This window comes from Leucoraja erinacea, chromosome 24, assembly GCF_028641065.1.
Source record: "Leucoraja erinacea ecotype New England chromosome 24, Leri_hhj_1, whole genome shotgun sequence".
Taxonomy (NCBI): Eukaryota; Metazoa; Chordata; class Chondrichthyes; order Rajiformes; family Rajidae; genus Leucoraja; species Leucoraja erinaceus.
In genome coordinates this window covers 13,019,960-13,040,474 of record NC_073400.1, presented here as the reverse complement: position 1 = coordinate 13,040,474, position 20,515 = coordinate 13,019,960, and the positions used below count along the sequence as shown (strand labels likewise).

General features: G+C 42.8%; 1 protein-coding gene across 4 annotated transcripts in view; it reads right to left on the bottom strand.

Annotated features, from left to right (window-relative positions):
* The window catches only part of LOC129708654 (ladinin-1-like), an 86,297-nt gene that overhangs the window by 50,166 nt on the left and 15,616 nt on the right, over nt 1–20,515 (bottom strand). The window lies entirely within an intron of this gene.

Sequence of the window (20,515 nt, the reverse complement as noted above, 5' to 3'; positions counted from 1 at the left end):
TAAACTAAACTAAAAAATCCTAAATTATTTAAATTAGTATTCTTTCCAATAATGTTTACATTTCACTGTTGCCGAATTACAATTCCAGTAAGGTTCATTCATTTAATTCCATGCAGCACTGGTCGGCGTAGACACGGTGAGCTGAAAGGCCTGTTTCTGCACTGTATCTCTAAACTAGACTAAACTAAACAAATAATTCCTCTATCTCCAGAAGATATTGACTACAGTCTGTACTAGCTTTGAAGCCAACCGTCGTTATATGCCTAGTCATTAATTGCCAGGTTGTTTCCAGCCTTGTCATTATTTAGCTTGGAATGAGCTGATTGAGTTTGGCATGATCTCCATTAGTTCACACTAAGCCCACTACCCTTACCACCAGGAAGGTTCAAGAGCAGTTGACAATGGGATCATCACCACCTGCAGGTTGTCCTCCTAAGTTGCAAACAATCCTCAAAGTGGAAATAGAGCAATATTGATATTTGGTTTAAATCCAGGAACATCCCACCCAACAGAAAGTAGCAAAATCTTCATCTGCATGGTAGAAGTAGTTTCAGCGGGAGACTATCATCCCCTTCCTAAGAGTAATCGTGGATCGACAATAAATCCTGGCTTTGCCAGCATCATTCATATCATATCAATTGCATTTTTTTAAACCTGCAAATTAAACTGGTCATTTATCACATTTATCATTTATCAAAAGGTAGAAATAACTCATGATATATATTTTAATATAAGATAGGCACAAATGTTGGAGTAACTCAGTGGGACAGGCATCATCTCTGGAGAGATGGAATGGGTGAAGTTTCAGGTCGAGGCCGTTCTTCAGACTCGACCCAAAACATCACCCATTCCTTCTTCCCAGAGATGCTGCCTGTCCTGTGGAGTTACCCTTGCATTTTGTGTCTATCCGTGTTAAACCAGCATCTGCAGTTCGTTCCTACACATATGTATTTTATGTAGGTAGCGCAGCTATGGAATGCAGTTTACGGGCTATTTTTATTGTATGCTTGATTCTGTTGTAAGCTTCAGGGCACATTAAAGTTACTTCCACCTCCAAAGGTATCCGATGGGGCTGTTCTATGTACTGAAAGTGAACAGCAATCCTTTCTAGCACAGCAATTGATATTTTTCAGGAAAAAAAAGATACAAAGTGCTGGAGTAACTCAGTGGACCATGCAGCACCTCAGGTGAAAATGGACAGTGACATTTCAGATCAGGACCCTTCTTCCAACTCACTTTCACTTCCACTTTCACATCAGAACTTCTTCCTTCATTTCATTACCCAACACTTGACTCTGTTCATTTGTCAAAATCCTCATCTATGTCTTGTCCATTCCAGTAAATTCCTGGACTTCCTCCAATGTAAAACTTGATGTCATCTCAAACTCTGCTGTTAGCATCCTAACTGATATTGTCCTGTTCAGAATCAACCCTCCGTGCACTGATCTAAGTGGGTCCTAGTTAAGCCACGTCTCAGAGTTAAAATTCCAATTTGTATCTACATTTCTCTCCCCTCCACTGCCTTACCTCTTTTAATTCTATAATCTTCCCCATCTCTACAGTCTTTCAAGGTATCTCTATTCCTCCATTTCTGGGTCTCTTTTATTCCTCCAATTCTGGTCTAATGTCTGGATTTAAATTTGTTCACCACCGGTTGGCGCCAACAATGGCTGCCTCGCCGACAGTCTGTCTGTCCCTTCTTTGTTGGTTTAATAGTATGTGTTAAATGTATGTTTTTAGTATTATTTAGCTTGTTTTATGTGGGGGGTGGGGAGGGGGGGGTTTGGGGAAAACATTTTTCTAATCACTTACCTTGACGGAGATGTGATTTATTTTTTTCCGCATCGTATCTCCGTCCGCACTGCGGCCTAAGGGGTTGGCGGCTTCTGCTAGAGACTGACCAGGAGCACCATCGGCGGAAACCTGCGGGACTTAACAAGGTGGAGCTCGAGATCCCTTGGCCAGGTATCGACCTTGGAGCTCCAACCGCAGAGCCTGCAGACTTTAACATCGTGGAGCTCGAAGTCCCTGGTTAGAGACCGACCGGGTGCTCCAAGCCGCAGAGCGTCGATCACCCTGACGCGGGAGCTTCGATCGCCCCTACGGATGGTTCGACTGCCCCGACCGTGAGAGAATAAAGAGGAAGAAGATTGGACTTTATTGCCTTCCATCACAGTGAGCAATGTGGGGAATCCGCTGTAGTGGATGTTTATGTTAACTGTTATGTAGTTGTGTGTCTGTTGCTTTTTTTTAGTATGGCTGTATGGTAATTCGCATATCACTGTACCTTAATTGGTACACGTGACAATAAAAGACATTTGAAACCTTTGAACTACCAAGACTTTTAACTCTGCAAATCTCTACATAAATCGTGTGGCCTCTCTTACCTCATTTGAGGGTCTTTTTCTAACCGAACTCTCTTTTGCCTTGTACGCAGTTATGGGGATTGTGAAACTCCATTTAGAAAGGCTCCTGTGAACCCCCTGGGAATTTTTACTCTTTCAGGAGTGCTTCTTAATCATGTTATTGTCGCTCACATTATGAAATATGTAATTTACAGCTGCCCCAGACACACGGAATTGGCAAGAGCAAGGCAAGGTGTGGCCGTGAGTCACTAAGAACAGGTAAATCCAGGTTTAATCCCATAGCTCCGTGCTCTCTAGTGGAGACAATACGAGTGTTGTTCCCATTTCTGTCTTTTATTTTATTTTAGTTTAGTTTAGAGATTTAGATTAGAGCAGCGGGCCAGGACACTCCCGGCAAGCAAGCCAGACTCGTGGCGCGGACCCACGACGGACGACTTGCTCGCCGCGGTCAGAAGAACGCCCACCGCAGACCCATGATAGAAACATAGAAACATAGAAAATAGGTGCAGGAGTAGGCCATTCAGCCCTTTGAGCCAGCACCGCCATTCAATATCATCATAGCTGATCATCCAGAATCAGTACCCCATTTCTGCTTTTTCCCCATATCCCTTGATTCCCTTAGCCCTAAGAGTTAAATCTATCTTTCTCTTGAAAACATCCAGTGAATTGGACTCCACTGCCTTCTGTGGCAGGGAATTCCACAGATTCACAACTCTCTGGGTGAAAAAGATTTCCTCATCTCAGTCCTAAATGGCCTACCTCTTAATTTTTAAACTGTGACCTCTGGTTCTGGACTCCCCCAACGTCGGGAACATTTTTCCTGCATCTACCTTATCCAATCTTCTCAGAATTTTATGTTTCTATAAGATATCCTCTCATCCTTCTAAATTCCAGTGAATACAAGCCCAGTCGACCCATTCTTTCATCATATGTCAGTCCCTCCATCCCGGGAATTAACCTGGTGAACTCCCTCAATAGCAATAATGTCCGTCCTCAAATTAGGAGACCAAAATTGCACAGAATACTCCAGGTGCTGTCTCACCAAGGCATTGTACAACTGCAGTAGGTCCTCCTTGCTCCTAAACTCAAATCCTCTCGCAATGAAGGCCAACACGCCATTAGCTATCTTCACTGCCTTCTGTACCTGCGTGCTTACTTTCAGTGACTGATATACAAGAACACCCATGTCTCATTGCACCTCCCCTTCTCTTAATCTGACACCATTCAGATAATAATCTGCCTTCCTGTTCTTGCGACATTATCTGAATGGTGTCAGATAGAGGAGCTGCCCGGTATGCCCGGCTCGTCCACCACAGACTCCGAATTGACACCGAGCCACTGGTGTTGATGGGGACCACGCTGCCGAGTGCAAGGAGGGACCGAGATTGAGGGGGATAGCAGTAGGGGGGACCTAGATGGGGGCCACTGTGAACCATAGGGGAACTGGCATGGTGGGGTGGGGATAGCAGGGGGAGGGGGGTATGGGGAAAGGGGCTGCTCCCATGTGCGGTGGCAGTCAGCAGATAGGACTATTCGGTATTTCTGTAACTTTGTCATCGCTAACACATGGTGACATTTGCGTACCACCGAGGTTGCATGCAAAATAAAGTATTTCACTGTATCTAGGTGTCCTAGGTATATGTGACAATAAAGTGTAATTCATTCAGATACAGCACAGAAACAGGCCCTTCGGCCCACCGAGTCCACGCTGACCAGTGATCCCCGCACACTAACACTATCCAACACACACCAGGGACAATTTGAAATGTTACCAAAGCCAATTTACCTACAAACCTGTAGGTCTTTGGAACGTGTGAGGAAACCGGAGCATCTGGAAAAATCCACTCGGTCACGGGGAAAACGTACAAAATCCACACAGACATCTCCTGTGGTCAGGATCAAACCCGGGTCTCTGACACGTGCAACTCTACCATTGCACCACCATGTCACTTGAATAAAGGAGAAAGTGATTCAAGATTCCTATCCCTAATCACGATTCTATAGCTAATGATGTAGAAAATGAACTGAGAGATTCAATTGAAAATTGTACCCGAAATATAATAGTCCCTTCTCTGTAGACCAGAGATTCTGCCAACATTCAGTAAACAGGTTTATTGAATTCCCTTGACAAAAAGTTGACTTTCATAGGACTGTTAATTCCCAATGACAGAACTCCAGCAAGTGTATATCAGTCACTCAATATTAATATACTGTACATAAAAAAATATGTTAAGCATAGATAGGGTAGACAGTCAGACCCTTTCTCTCAGGATGGAAAGATCCAGGATGGAAGACATTTCACTGTACCTTGGTACACATGACAATAAACTAAACTAAACTTATAAACTAAAATAAACTAAATTTGAACGAGAAGTGGGAGAAGAGGTTTGAACTCAGTATCAGGAAGCAAAGAACCAGCTCTTTAATCTCCCAAATTACCCCTTTTTAACGTGACTGATCCTTAAATCTAAAGCGACCACAACTAAAGAAAATTGATGTAAAATGTAGCTTTAGAGGACTAGTGCACATTCAGATTGAAGAAGCACATTTCAAGTATAACATTTGTTCTTATCACAATTAAAATCTAGCAGGTAAAGCCACCATACATGAAGATAATACTAGAGAATGTTACCATGGAAACAAATTGCCCAGGGGATTCTGTGTTGAACATTTTTTTAATTTTGTTGTTGAACCATAGTACGTGTTCTATTTGACTGTCGTAATGACCTTTGATATTTCATTTTGTACATCTGTTGGGGTTGGCCAGAAATCATGAGGTTTAATTGGGGTAAATTCAGCTCCTTCATGGCTGCATCGCTTAATTTAAACAAGGTGTACCGCAAGGACCCTTTAATTTACTTTAGTTAAATAAATCACTGAAGAAGGATCTCGACCCAAAACGTTGCCTATTCCTTCACTCCATAGATGCTGCCTCACCCGCCGATTTTCTTCAGCTTTTTTGTCTATCTCTGCTTAAGAGTGGTGAATAAACCTCTGCTTGTGATGAAATATATAATTGAATGAATAAAATATTAATAATCTTTTATCTGAAAATAATTGACTGCCCAATCATTGTACACAATTTTGTAAACCAGGTTAAATTTTTTTTAAATTAAATGCATGTCATGTTTATTTACATTTATGTTTATTATTGTCACATGTGCTATCCAATTGAAACAGATAAAACTATACATAAATACATTCAAGCCAAACCCAAGTACAAAGTAGATTGAAGAGAATGATAGCAGAGTGCAGCATTGTAGTATAACAGGTTCAGGGATAAAGTCCAATGTTCACAATGAGGTAGGTCGGAGGTTGCTCGGGTTTCTATTAAATGTTTCCTCCAATGCCAATGTACCGAAACTTTCTGGACCAATCTACATGCAATGCCACTTTCAAGGAAGTATGTGCCAGCATTCCTAGATAACTCAGCTCCATTACACTCCCCAGGGCCCTGCCATTCATCATGTAAGTCTTCCTGGTTTGACTTCCAAAAATGCAACACCTTGCATTTATCTGCATTAAACTCCATTAATGTAATTTAAAAGACATTTGGACAGTTACATGGATATGAAAGGTTTAGATGAATATGGGCCAAATGCAGGCAGGTGCGACTAGCATAGACGGGGCATTTTGGTAAGTTTGTGCAAGTTGGGCCGAAGGGCCTATTTCTGTGCTGTATGACTTTGACTCTAAACCTAAATCAAGTGACAGGTGTCCTTTTATATACAGCAAGCAGTTTGACATTGGTCAAGGTGACATTGTGTCTTTGACATTGGTCAAGGTAATCATTTACTGCTTAACTCTCACCTTCAATACCCTCACTGAAGAAGCAGAGAGATATCCCAGAACTATAGCATGTCTCTCAGGTAATGAAGGGCATGTACAATTTACTCCTAATGTACTGATTCTACATGTAACCACGACACAAGAAACTGCAGATGCTAGTTTACAAAAGAAAGACACAAAGTGCTGGAGCAACTCAGCTGGTCAGGGAGCATCTGTAGAAAACATGGATAGTTGATGTTTCAGGTTGGTTCTCTTCTTCAGACTAAACTAGGATCTGATGAAGGATCTTGACCCAAAATGTCACCAATCCATGTTCTTCAGAGATGTTGTCTGTTCTGTTGAGTTACTCCAGCACTTTATGTCTTTTATAACATGTAACATAACTGGTTTTAATATAAACTGATACAGGCAGAGGTCATATAGAGGGATTTTAAATAAACTACAGAATATCAGCATATTGTATGTCTGAAAAAAAGTTCTGACCCAAAATGTCATTTATCTATGTTCTCCAGGGATGTTGCCTGATCTGCTGAGTTACTCCAGTACTTTGTGTCTTTTTTGTAAACCAGTATTTGCAGTTCCTTATTTCAGCAAATCATCAGCTGCTTTACAATATCAGGAAAAATCAACAGCAAATAACTGCTTTTTTGTTTATCATAACTGGTGTTTGAAACTGTGAGGTCTGTACTGTGATGGGTGAGTGCTGGTATATACAGTATAGTTTAGACTACAAATAATTATCAAAGGTGGAATAAGCCAATACTTGAAGGAAAGCATGCAGCTGGAAAAGGAAGATTCACTGATACTATATATGGGTAAAAGTTCATTCGGAACAAGTAAAATATGAAACAGATCAACACAATTCCGATTGCAGGTCACCAACATATTTACAGTATGCATCAGAACTGTCCCCTGCCCATTGGATTACTTTTACTGCATGCATGTGATCTTGCAGCTATAAATTCACAATACTTTAATCTCATGATATTTCAAATATTTTCGGTGGCACAATGGTGCAGCAGTAGAGTTCCTGCCTTCAATCCTAACTACCCGTGCTGTCTGAACTGAGTTTGCATGTTCTCCTGGTGACCACGTGGGTTTTCTCCAGCTGCTACTGTTTCCTCCCACATTCCAAAGACGGGTGGGTTTGTAGATCAATTGGCTTCTGTAAATTGTCCCTTGTGTGTAGGATAGAACTAGTGTATGGGTGATCGATGGTCAGCGTGGAGTCAGCGTGCCAAAGGATCACGCTGGATCTCTAAACTAAACTAAACTAAACTAAACTATACCAAACTAAACTAAATGTTGTTATTCGAGGATTCATAATTAACTTATAAAGAAACAAACACGCTATCCAGTCATAAAATACTGTAAAAACTTCAAAGCACTGGAGTAACTAAGTGGGTAAGGCAGCATCTCAAACTGCCTGATCCACTGAATTACTCCAGTAATTTGTGGCGTTTTTGTCAAGTAGCACAAGTCCCTTGTGTTTCCGTATAATAAAAGTTTATTATGGTGGGAGAGGATAAATAAAGGTCTTAGCTTAAATAAAGCCTCCCAAAAGCAGCTTAAAAAGAACATGTCCATACTTTAGATCATTTTTGCACGGAGATACGACGGAAACAGGTCCTACGGCCCACCGAGTCTACACCGAACATTGTTGACCTGCTCACACTAGTTCTAAGTTATCCCATTTTTTATCGACTTCTTGCACATTAGGGACAATTTTACAGAGGCTGATTAACCTACAAACTCGCATGTCTTTGGGATGTAGGAGAAACCGGAGCACCTGGAGAAAACCCACGAGGTCACACAGAGAATGTGCAAACTCCACACAGACGTGAGCACCCGAGATTGGTATCGAACCGTGGGCTCTGGTGTTGTGCGGCAGCAGCTCCACCAACTACACTGCTAGGCCATCCTCAGCATTATTTGATGGTAATACCCAAGGTGTCTAAAATGCAGAATAAATAGCTAATTCATCCGATATCCTTTTAAAGTCAGTTGGGATATAAAGCAAGAAGGGATTGAACACAATGATTGAAAGATTCTCCCCTTTTTGGCAACTCCAAAAGACAGCTAAACAGCTGGTGAGAAGACAGACAAGGAAAATATATTTGGCCGCTGCGCATCTGTTACAGGTTTTACCAGCCTCTTCCAGTTTGCATTCTCAGCATCAGATGTCGTCAACCATGCTGTTGGGCTCCAGACTCAGTGATGCATGACTGTTCATTGCTCGTGAATAAGTAACAGAGACTGGAGTCGTCTACACTCATGGTTGTCTCAATATGCTTATTTGTGGTTCCACAGAAACTTCTAAACAACGAATGAGCGACTGATAGATAGATTCAGCAAGTTCCAGGAATAATTTTCAGCAAGGCTACTAAAATCATACCAATTAAATCCTAACATAAAACTATGAGACATAAGAGCAGGATAAGGCCATTCGGCCCATTGAGTGCTCCACCATTTGATCATGGCTGATCTATTTTTCAGTCTCAACGCCATTCTCCTGCCTTCTCTCCATAATCCAATTGGTAACCAGAGTGGTGAATCTGTGGAAATCATTGCCACATGCAGCTGAGGAGGCCAAGACAAAGGATGTTCCAGAGGTTGACAGATTCTTGTTAGTAAGGTGGTCAGAGTGGTGAATCTGTGGACAATCAGCTACAAAATCTGCTGCCAGACTGAAGAGGCAATTACAAATTACATGTAATCTTAATGAGGCTACTTGATTAGTAATGAGTGGTTTTATATAATTCTATGGGGGATAAGGCCAGGATTTTGCGGCCCAGCTGGGCCCATTGAGTGCTCCACCATTTGATCATGGCTGATCTATTTTTCAGTCTCAACGCCATACTCCTGCCTTCTCTCCATAATCCAGTTGGTAACCAGAGTGGTGAATCTGTGGACATCATTGCCACCTGCAGCTGAGGAGGCCAAGACAAAGGATGTTCTTAAGGCAGAGGTTGACAGATTCTTGATTAGTAAGGTGGTCAGGGGTTAGGGGGAGAAGGCAGGAGAATCGGGTTGAGAGGGAAAGATAGATGATGGAATGACAGAGTAGACTAGATGGGCCAAATAGCCTAATTCTGCTCCTAAAACATATGAACCCTTGACTCCCTTACTAATTAAGAAAGAAATCCTCCTTCTTTTTCTCACTGCTATTGCAGACTTTAATAATATTCCCAATTTAATTGCACTCTTTGACAAATATGAGGTGGTTTTATATTCTTCATAATTCATTTAATGGGAAATACATTCAAGACCAGCATTTTGCCCATTAGTTTGGTTTAAGTTCTTACATATGCTGGAGTTCAGATGAGCCTCTCCTCACCAATTTAGTGAGAATATGGTACATTTCCATTTTCTCTGTTTGGACAGCTATCTGGCTGAGTGAATGGTTTGACTTCACTTCAACTTGCCTTACACTTATTCCATTGAAATGTACAGAAAGGAAACTGAGTAGGTTCTTTGAAGGGAAAGTGATTAGATTACGCCCCATACAGTGGCAGGATTGTGAGAAACTAAGATTCATCATCATTCCATGAGGCTTCCTGTACTTAAACTTGCAATGACATGCTTCAGTATGACAGGTTTGGATACGGTAGACAAAAGAAAGCTGTTCCCATTAACTGGTGCTACAAGTACATGGAGATACAGATTTATGACTCTTCAACAATGGATCCAAGGAGGTTATGAAGAAGAACTTTATCCTGGGGTGTTAATGGATTGGAAGTAGATGCCTGTTATAGTGCAAGCAGAAATGACTAAGGATTCCAAAAGGAAATCGGAAATGCACCCGAGGGAAGTAAATATATCACACGTCTCTTTTGGTGATGGAATGAAGGAATGGGCCTGTGACCTGCCTTGCAGAGGGTCAACATGGATTTGAAGGGCTGAATATCGTTAGTTCAGAGATACAGCATGGAAGCAGACACTTCAGGCCACCAAGTCTATGCCAACCACCAATCGCCGATTCACTCTACTTCTATGCTATTCAACTTTTGTATCCACTCGCTGCACACAAAGAGCAATTTTACAGAGGCCAGTTAACTTACAAACCCACATGTCTTTGAGATGTGGGACGAATCCGCAGCACATGGAGGAAACCCACGCAAACACGGAGGGAATGTTCAAACTCCACACTGGCAGCACCCGAGGTCATGATCGAACCTGGGTCTCTAGGCCTGTGAGGCAGCATTTCGCTGTGCTGCCCCTGACCCTATTAATCCTATAGCTTTTGCACATTGTAGAGCATGTCTTTGGGACCCACGAGAAATAATGGTGAAATGAACTGGAATTTAACAATGGCAGCAAGGCTTCAGCATAACAGTGCAAACAATTTCAGTCCCTGTTAAGAGTTTAGATGGTATATCAATCACTGGTCTGTTTCATGACATTGATTGCCATGGCATGGATTGTCCAGTCTTTTTACCTTCACCAAAAATATTCTTCATTCATGACACACCTGGGGATGCCGAGGTTAATATGTTTCCAGCATTGCTAAATTGGTATAAATAATAGAAAACATTTTCTGATATTTCTCAGTTATGTGTATTGTTTTGCAGTCTTATAAAAGTGATCAAGGCACATTCATTCCATGCAGTTAGGGAAACTGAGGGGGCAGTTTCTTCTTGTACATGATTGGGATGTGCCAAATAAGCGGAAGGTATCACAGGAAATGCATTGCTTTCTTTAATCAAACTTTGACACCTGATTTGGTTATGTCAAAACGTGGGGAGAACAATGGAGGACCTGACACGGGATACTTGTAACTTCATCAGCGCCCTTTATGTGGTGACTATTTGCATAACTTAGGTATGCAAGCAAAGATTTCCACTGTGACTTGGTTCTTCATAACATGTGACAATAACATATTGGTTCATTCATTCATTCATACATTCATTCATTCATTCAATCATTCAATCATTCAATCATTCAATCATTCATCCATTCATTCATTTAATCTCTATATTGGATCCCCTTCTATTTTTCACATTGGCCCAAGTTGTTCTCAAGATGGCTATTGACACGAAGATAAGATGTCTTGCAAATGCGGGAACGCCCTACTACTGTGAATGTTGGGGTCTCCATCTTGTTGTGGTAGGGATGTTAGCGTGTGTTAAGATCCTGAAATTTAAGATCCTGAGATTTAAACTGTCTGGAGGCAGGCAGATTGAAGGGGAGGTTCCTGACAAAGCATGCCCCAAGAAGAAGATCTCAACGGTGACGTAGGTGGAGGATGGTGACTGGGAAGAAGGAAGAAGGCTGCAGCAAGGAAAGATTCTCAACCCTTGTGGATGCCATGCCATTACAACTGGGTCTGTCTCCATCAAGGGTGTCCGTGCACCAGTCTCCCTACATTAAAAGTTGTAATCTACCTTGAATTGCACACCATCTACAGAAAGGACCCACCAGAAGGATCATCACACTCGTCTTCGAGTGATCATTGATTAGGCATCTAGAAATGGTGTGCTGCACCTGTCGAAAGGACACTAGCCATGATTTGGAGAGTAAAGCAGAAACAAGATTGGTATTGTCCCAGTGAAACATTTTAATAAAGGCATTGTGTTCCTGAACTGCAGATGCCAAAAATTCACAAATAATGATCCCAGACAAAATGGAAATAGACACCTCATCTCCATCAGAAGGGCAGGGATCTTCCTGTTTTTGCATTGCCACACACTGACGTGTATGTACATGCATGTGTACAGAGCATGCCAACGGTTTCTAGGTTAACTAAAACATGAAGCATCAAAAATCAACAGCAGCAAAAATCTTCAAGATTTCTGGACAGTAAATGGAAAAGGTTTACAAGCATGCTGCCTGAATTATGGTATTAGCTGTAAAGATAGGTACTACATGGTTGTTTTCTCTGAAGTCTCACAGGTTTAAACATCATCGCTTTTAGTCTGAAAAGGCAGGCTTTTAGTTATGTTGAAATGAAGTTCTTAAATCAGCTACGTCAGCAAAGTCATAAAATCAAACATCTAATGAAAGGGTGTTTTGTAGGGGGAATGAAGTCATCAACCTAAGAGCCAGGTTTGGCCAAGCTGTGTCTCTGACCCTGGGTCAGGCTCCAGGTTGGAACTTTGCCATTCTTCCACCTGGCCTTTCATGTGCAGTACCGATGGGGCGATGAATTGTCAGGATTCTCGTCTTTCAGCTAAAATGGTCAAAGGACATCCTGCCTGCTGATTCATTTGAACATATATATATCTTTTAAATCCCACAGTACATTGTAAAAATAATTATGTTATGACCAACATTATCTCTGAACCAACACCATTGACAATAATTTAATTGATCACTCAACAACTTGTTTTTTTTGTGGCTATTACCCCATTCATATTTTCGATCTGGCACAAGTCTGTGCAACATTTGAATATTAATTCTTTTGGCACTTTCACCAAACCAAACTCTACCAACTTCAATTTGAAACGTGTTGGTTGAATTATTGATTAATCCATTTGAGGTGGAGACTTGGCTGGTTCATACATAAATAGACACAAATTGCTGGAGTAACTCAGTGGGTCAGGCAGCTTCTCTGGAGAAAAATAATAAGTGACGTTTTGGGTTAAGGCCTTTCTTCGGTCTGAGAAGGGGCCTGACCTGAAGACGTCACCTATCCTTTTTCTCTGGAGATACTGCCCGACCCGTTGAGTTACTACGGCACATTGAGTGTAACTTTCGAATAAACCAGCATCTGCAGTTTTTTATTTCTACATTCTGGTTTATAAGTACCTTCACTTCATTCGCAAATGTTCTACTTTTGATTTCAAGATTCCAGTGGGGCACTAACTGATGTATCGATCCCATCCAGTGTCTTTATCAATTGAACTGATCACTCCTCACCCTTCTAAACTCAGGAGAAGATAAGAAAATACTACAAAACCCACTCAAATTTAACATCAATATTAATAGATGTTATACACTATTATGTCTTTATCTTGGTCCGACGCTTAAAACTAAAAGTTATACATTTCTGTGTAATCATTGTCATATATCAATCCCTATGAGATAAAAAAACAGTATTACATTAGCTTTTCTTGGTTATTGAACTACTTCTTAATAATGTGAAGGTACAGTAGATTAGTTTAACACGGCATCATGTTAAGGGCCTGTCCCACTATACGAGTTTACCCAAGAGCTCTCCCGAGTTTAAAAAAAAATCAAACGCGTGGTAAGTACGTAGAATGTACGTAGTGGGTACGTCGGAGCTCGGGATGTCTCTTAGCGGCTCGTAACACTAACGGCAGGAACTCGGGAAACGCGGTAAGCTCGTGAAGTTTTTTCAACATGTTGATAAAAATGTCCACGAGAGCCCCGAGTACCTACGAGCGGCTATTACCGTAATTGTCCGAGTTCGAATCAGGGGAAACTCGGGAGAAATCTTGAATTACCTCGTACAGTTGGACAGTCCCTTTAGGCACAGACGTTATGAACCGAAATACCAGTTCCTACATTAGACATTAGAGGCACAGAGATACAACATGGATAAAGGCCCTTTGGCCCACCGAGTCCACGCTGACCAGTGTTCACCCTGTACACCAACACCAATCCTACACACTAGGGAATTTTTTAATGAAAGCCAATTAACCAACAAATCTGCACGTCTTTGGAATGTGGGAGAAAACCGGAGCACCCGGAGAAAATCATATATGGAGTTTTACGTTCTCCGTACAGACAGAACCCGGAGAACGTAAAACTTCGTACAGACAGAACCCGTAGTGAGTATCGAACTGGTGTCTCTGACGTTGTGAGGCAACAACTCTACTGCTGCACCACCGTGCCGCAACCATGCTGTACTATGTTCTCTGCCCTATGTAATGTATCCTGGTGGGAGAATTAGCATAAAGTCAAAGACACAATTTTCCATTCTGGAAAGACCCATATCCCTAAGACAGTGAATGTCATGGTCACCTTGACAGTTAATAATAATGCAATTCTCAGTCTGTTCTGAGTTTGTAGATACATTTGGAATTTCTGCCAGTTCTCGGTGTGAATAACTTTGCTAAAATACACATATTCCAAAAACTGTTCTTCATTGCATGTAAGGCGATTCCTCTCTGTAAGCCATGGCCTGTAGCTGAGAGTCCTTTGCACCATGCTTTTTCCGCACTCTTCTAGCAGCTTATTGCAAACTCAACTAACTTTCAAAGAGAATCCCTTCTACACATCACATCTAGAAGAAGACACAGAGTGCTGGAATAACTCCAGGGTTCATGCAGCATCTCCGGTTGACATAGAAGATAGACATAAAAAGCTGGAGTAACCCAGCAGGTCAGGGAGCATCTCTGGAGAAAAGGAATAGGTGACATTTCAGGTTGAGACCCTTCTACTTTTCCAGGCCCAAGTTCCCTCATCATTACTATCCAATCCCTCTCGACCTATGTCCAAAGCACCTCACACAGCCTTTGTCTTTTCAATGACTTACGTTTTCCAGGCCCCCGTTCCCTCTTCTTTGCTACTTCCTACTTTCTGGATAACAGTTTGGATTGGGACGCTTCTTCAGACCAGAAGAAACAGGTTGGTGTAGTAGCCTTGATTTGGCCAAAATACGTCTTTTAACATTCTCTGAAGACTGGATATTAAAGAAACGTGGTATGCATTTACAGACTCATGGCAGCAGTCAGAAGCAATCAACCAACTTCTAGTTTGTGCATGATTAATTTCATTAAATAACACCAGTAGGGGGTCTTTCCTGTGGCCAAACATGTGCCCAACCATGCGTGGTGAAGCACTGCATGCTGATTGATGCCTGATCAGCTTCTCTGCACACCACGAGCCAGCTTTAGTGTACTTGCTAATGCCTACACAAACATGGTATCTGACCAGACTCTCACCACAGACGGGTGCGCTTGGCATTGATCTGGCACTCATAAGGTCATAAGGTCATAAGGAATAGGAGTAGATTAGGCCCATCAAGTCTACTCCGCCATGGCTGATCCGTCTCTCCCTCCTCACCCCTCACTACGAGTGTCCCAAAGTACACATAGTACACAGCCAAATTTTGTGGCCATATTTAATGTTCATTTAAAATTAAATATGTCTAATAGCTCAATCCAATTTCAAATTGGCTTGCCGGAACACCCCGGTCAAGGGAATGGACAGATGATGTTTTGGTTGGGACCCTTCTTCACGCTGAATTGGCCTCATATATTTGTGTTCATTAAAATCAACTTGAGTGGTTACTGTGCATTGTTGGTTTCTCTTGGATGTCTGTGGATTATACATCCAAACCCTTTCAAGATCTTTCTGCAAAGATATTGTAAGTTATCAACTTCCTCGATATTCGTGAAAGGTCCTGAAATGTCACCCATCTTTTTCCCCAGAGATGCTGCCTGACCCGTTGAGTTACTCTATACTTTGTGTCTACATGCTTTTAAAATATTTATTTCTCAGGAGACTTATACATCAAACCATTTTTTTTTCCATTGATGGGTTTGGAAGATTTATTTCCAAACATCTATGGTCCTAACTGCCAAAAGATTAATTTTCACCATATATTTTCAATCCATAATATTTCTTCGCAGACTTTTACTTCTTCTTATTGATTTTTAACAAAGTCTAATTTAGTTTAGTTTAGTTTAGTTTAGTTTAGTTTAGTTTAGTTTAGTTTAGTTTAGTTTAGTTTAGTTTAGTTATACAGTGTGGAAACAGGCCCTTTGACCACCGAATCCATGATGGCCATCAATCACCCGTACACCAGTTGTATGTTTTCCCAGTTTTGCGTCCTACACACTGAGATCAATTTACAGAAGCCAATTAACCTACAAACCTGCATGTCTTTGGAAGGTGGGAGGAAACCAGAGCACCTGGAGAAAACCCTGAGGTCACAGGGAGATTGTGCAAACTCCTTACAGACAGCGCCCGAGGTTAGAATCAACCCCGGATCTCAGGCACTGTGAGGCAGCAGCACTAATACTGCATCACTGTTCAATTCTGACATGTGGAAAAAAATATCACCTCAGATCTGAACACAGAAAAATCTTGAGGTATTCAAAGAAATACTTAAAGGGCAGCAGGATGGTGCAGCAGAAGAGTTGATCCCTTATAGTGCTTGCAGCGCCAGAGACACGGTTCTAACCCGACTACAGGTGCTGTCTGTACGGAGTTTGTACGTTCGCCCCGTAACCATGTGTGTTTTCTATGAGATCTTTGGTTGCCTCTCACACTCCAAAGACGTACTGGTTTGTAAGTTAATTGGCTTGAGTTTGTGAGCTTGGTATAAGTGTAAATTGTCCCTAGTATGTGTAGGATAGTGTTTATGTGTGGGGATCGCTGGTCGGCGTGGACTCGGTAGGCCGAAGGGCCAGTTTCGGCCCTGTATCTCTAAACTAAACTAAGCTAAAACATTCAAAGTAAATATCCACTTCATTTTATGCACGAAGGCCTTCATTTGGATTAGTAACATGTCATTGTACAGGGTGTAGTTTTCTGTAGCCACTCAAAGGGCTGCTGCTATCATATCAGCCATTGCCTGTTTATTTCTTGAAATAAAAAAGGAAATGAAAACCGATCAGGGAACTAGAGTAAGGTAGACACAAAATGCTGGAATAACTCAGCGGGACAGGCAGCATCTCTGGAGAGAAGCAATGGGCGACGTTTCGGGTCGAGACCCTTCTTCAGGCTGATGTCTTGGGAGTGGGCTGGACAGAGAAAGAATGTAGCCAGAGACAGTAAGACTGGTGGGAGAACTGGGAATGGGGGGGGGGGGGGGATGGAGAGAGAGAGAAAGCAAGGGCTATTTGAACTTAGAGAAGTTGATGTTCATACTGTTGGGGTGTAAGCTGCCCAAGTGAAATATGAGGTGCTGTTCCTCCAATTTGCACTGGGCCTCACTCTGATAATGGAGTTAGTGCTGAGCAACCGGGAGATCAGGTAGGAAAGCAGACTGAGTGGAGATACTCAGAAGCTAGGGTAATTTTATAATGCAGACGGTAATCACTGTAAAATGCTTGTATGTTATCCAACGTATTCAGGATAGCACCTTGTTATAATATCAAAATATCAAATTATAATATCAATTGGCTACAAGATTTTTAGCTAATAAGTACTTCACCCATTATGCAAATATAGTTATCAGATAACAAAATTACCAGCCCTTTTTTTTGTTTATTTTCTATTTGTGTTCTACAGGGAGGGTATCACTCTAACACTAGGACACCTCCTCCTACTTACCCTTGGACCATGACCCCACTGACGAGCACCAGGCCACCATATCTAGCACCATCACCGACTTCATCAATTCCCACGCCCTGCCCGACCAAGCTTCCAACCTCATCGTTCCCCAGCCCCGCACGGCCCGTTTTTACCTTCTCCCCAAAATCCACAAACCCGGCTCTCCCGGCAGACCCATTGTCTCTGCTTGTTCGTGCCCCACCGAACTCATCTCCACATCCTTGACTCCATACTCTCCCCCTTGGTCAGACCCTTCCCATATGTCTAGATACCTGCTTCCGTTCGTGCCCCTCTCTGAACTCATCCCCTCATCTCCACATGGATGTCCCAGTCACTCTACACTCCATCCCCCACCAGGATGGCCCCCCTCCGGTTCACCAAGGAGCAACCTTCCCAGCCACTGACTATCCGTTAGCGGAGTTGGTCCTCACCTCAACAACTTTTGTTTGACTCCTCCCATTTCTCCGCACACGCCTGGGCCGCAGCTACGCCACTCTCTAGGAACAATCTTGTTCAATACGTACCCCCATCCCCGACCTCTACTTCACATGGACTGCTCCACCTCCTGCACTCTACACAACTGACTCCATCACACTTCCATCCGGCACCACCCTACCAACCTCACCATCTCCATCCGGCACTCCAACAAACCAACTGACTCACATGGCTATCTGGACTATTCCCACCCTGCCCCCTGTAAAGACGCCATCCCCTACCCCATTCCTCCGACGCCGCATCACCATGAGACTCCACACGCATCGGGTCCTCGTTCAGGGAACGGGGATTCCCCTCCCGCCACCATACATGAGGCTACACTAACCGTCCATAACCCGCAACACTCACATGGCTATCACACTACAAGGGCAGAGTCCTCCTAGTCCTCACCCTTCACCCCACCAGCCGGCAAATACTCCTCCGCAATACTCCAACATCCCCTACATCCGTTCCCCCCATGCGACAAAGACCGCTCCCTCAACCTGTATCTTCCCTCCTCCATACCACCCCCTCCCCGGGCATTTCCGTTGCAACCGCAAGAAATGCAACACCTGCTGACTCTATTCAAGACCCAAGCAGTCGTTCCAGGTGATTTACATCGGGCTGCTCTAGATGTCAGCTGATTTAGCTAAGCGGAGGTTGGGCGATCGTTTCGCCGAACACCTCTGCTCAGTCCGCAATAACCAACCTGACCTCCCGGTGGCTCAGCACTTCAACTCCCCCTCCCATTCCCAATCCGACCTCTCTGTCCTGGGTCTCCTCCATTGCCAGAGTGAGCAACACTGGAAATTGGAGGAACAGCACCTCATATTCCGCCTGGGTTGCTTGCGTCCGGCTGGCATGAACGTTGAATTCTCCCAATTTTGCTAGCCCTTGCTGTCTCCTCCCCTTCCTTAACCCTCGAGCTGTCTCCTCCCATCCCCCCGCCCTCGGGCTCCTCCTCCTCCCTTTTTCCTTCCTTCTCCCCCCCCCACCCCCCATCAGTCTGAAGAAGGGTTTTGGCCCGAAACGTCGCCTATTTTCTTCGCTCCATAGATGCTGCTGCACCCGCTGAGTTTCTCCAGCATTTTGTGTACCATCACTCTAACATTAGTTTAGTTTAAAGATACAGCTTTTTAACAGGCCTTTCGGCCCACTCAATCCGCACCAACCAGTGATCACCCATACACCAGCTCTATGCTACAAACTAAGGACAATTTACTGAAGCCAATTAACCTCCAACCCTGCACATCTTTGGAATGTGGTAGGGCACCTGAGCACCTGGAGAAAACCCACACGGTCACGGGGAGAATGTACAAACAGCACCTGTAGTCAGGATCGAACCTGGGCCTCTTGTGCTGCAAGGCAACAACTCTATTGCTGCACCTCTGTGCCGCCCTGCATTCTAGAAATGTGACAACTTCATGCCTTGAAGCATGGGAAACTCTTCAACATAAACATGCAATACTTCATGTGTTTCATGATCATCGAATGCCATGCAAGCTTAGTTTTGAATGATTTGCATTGATTTTATTACTTTGATTTGATTTTGTTTATTTACCTTTAATTCGTTACAAATTCTGTAACTTCACATGGATTTGTTGAATGCCAATGCGACTGAACCAAAATGAAACCAATTATTGGATCAACCTAATTAAAGATACTTAAAGCAATTAAATTAGGTTTTGTATTGTTCGCTTGAGTAACTGGCTCCTTCGTTACAATTGAGCAAAACCCTCCCTCAGAAACCATGCCTGCAGTCAGATTACATTTTAATTCAGAAGCTACTACTAAGAGATCATTCCATCTCCATATATTTTTGACTGAATCTGTTTACTTTGAGTAATTAAGACCACTATTCCATACACCATTCATATAATTTCTTTACACAGATATGAATATCCCTCTATTGGTCACACAAAACACCTTTTAAATTCAGCACGTTGAAACACCACAAAATGGGTCCACACCCATATTTCTTTTCACCTTGAAGGTAGTAGCAATCTGGAAAACACTGCCTGAAAAGCAAGTCGTCTTACGTCATTTAAAAACGAGAGCTGGTTTACAAAAAAAAGGCACAAAATGCTGGTGGAATTCAACAGGTCAGGCAGTATCTCTGGGGATCATGGTTAGATGACGTTTCAACTCAGGACCCTTAACTATCTGGATGACTGCTTATGTGGGGCAGTACTGGCACAGCGGTAGAGTTACTGCTTTACAGCGCCAGAAACCCGGGTTCGATCCTGACTACGGGTGCTGTCTGTATGGAGTTTGTATGTTCTCCCTGTGACCGTATGGGTTTTCTCGGAGTGCTCCAGCTTCCTCCCACACTCTAAAAGCGTACAGGTTTATAGGCTTTGGTAACATAATTTAGCTTGTCCCTAGTGTGTAGGATAGTGCTATGTATGGGGATCGCTGGTCAGCGTGGACTCAGTGGGCTGAATTGCCTATTTCCGCGCTGTACCTCTAAAAAAAAATCAGCAAAGGCTAATATTAACAACCATGTGTGGATAAATGGGATACCTATGGATGGGGGCTTGATGGTCTCCCTGGACATGGTGAGATATTACACTTGTTTATGTGTTGTTGAAGCCAAACCATTACAGATCATCGTCAATGCCCTCTTACAAATTGAGTTCCATCACTCCTTGTGCAAGGTGGATTAAAAATTATAAAGAAAAGCAAGTGACATTGAACTA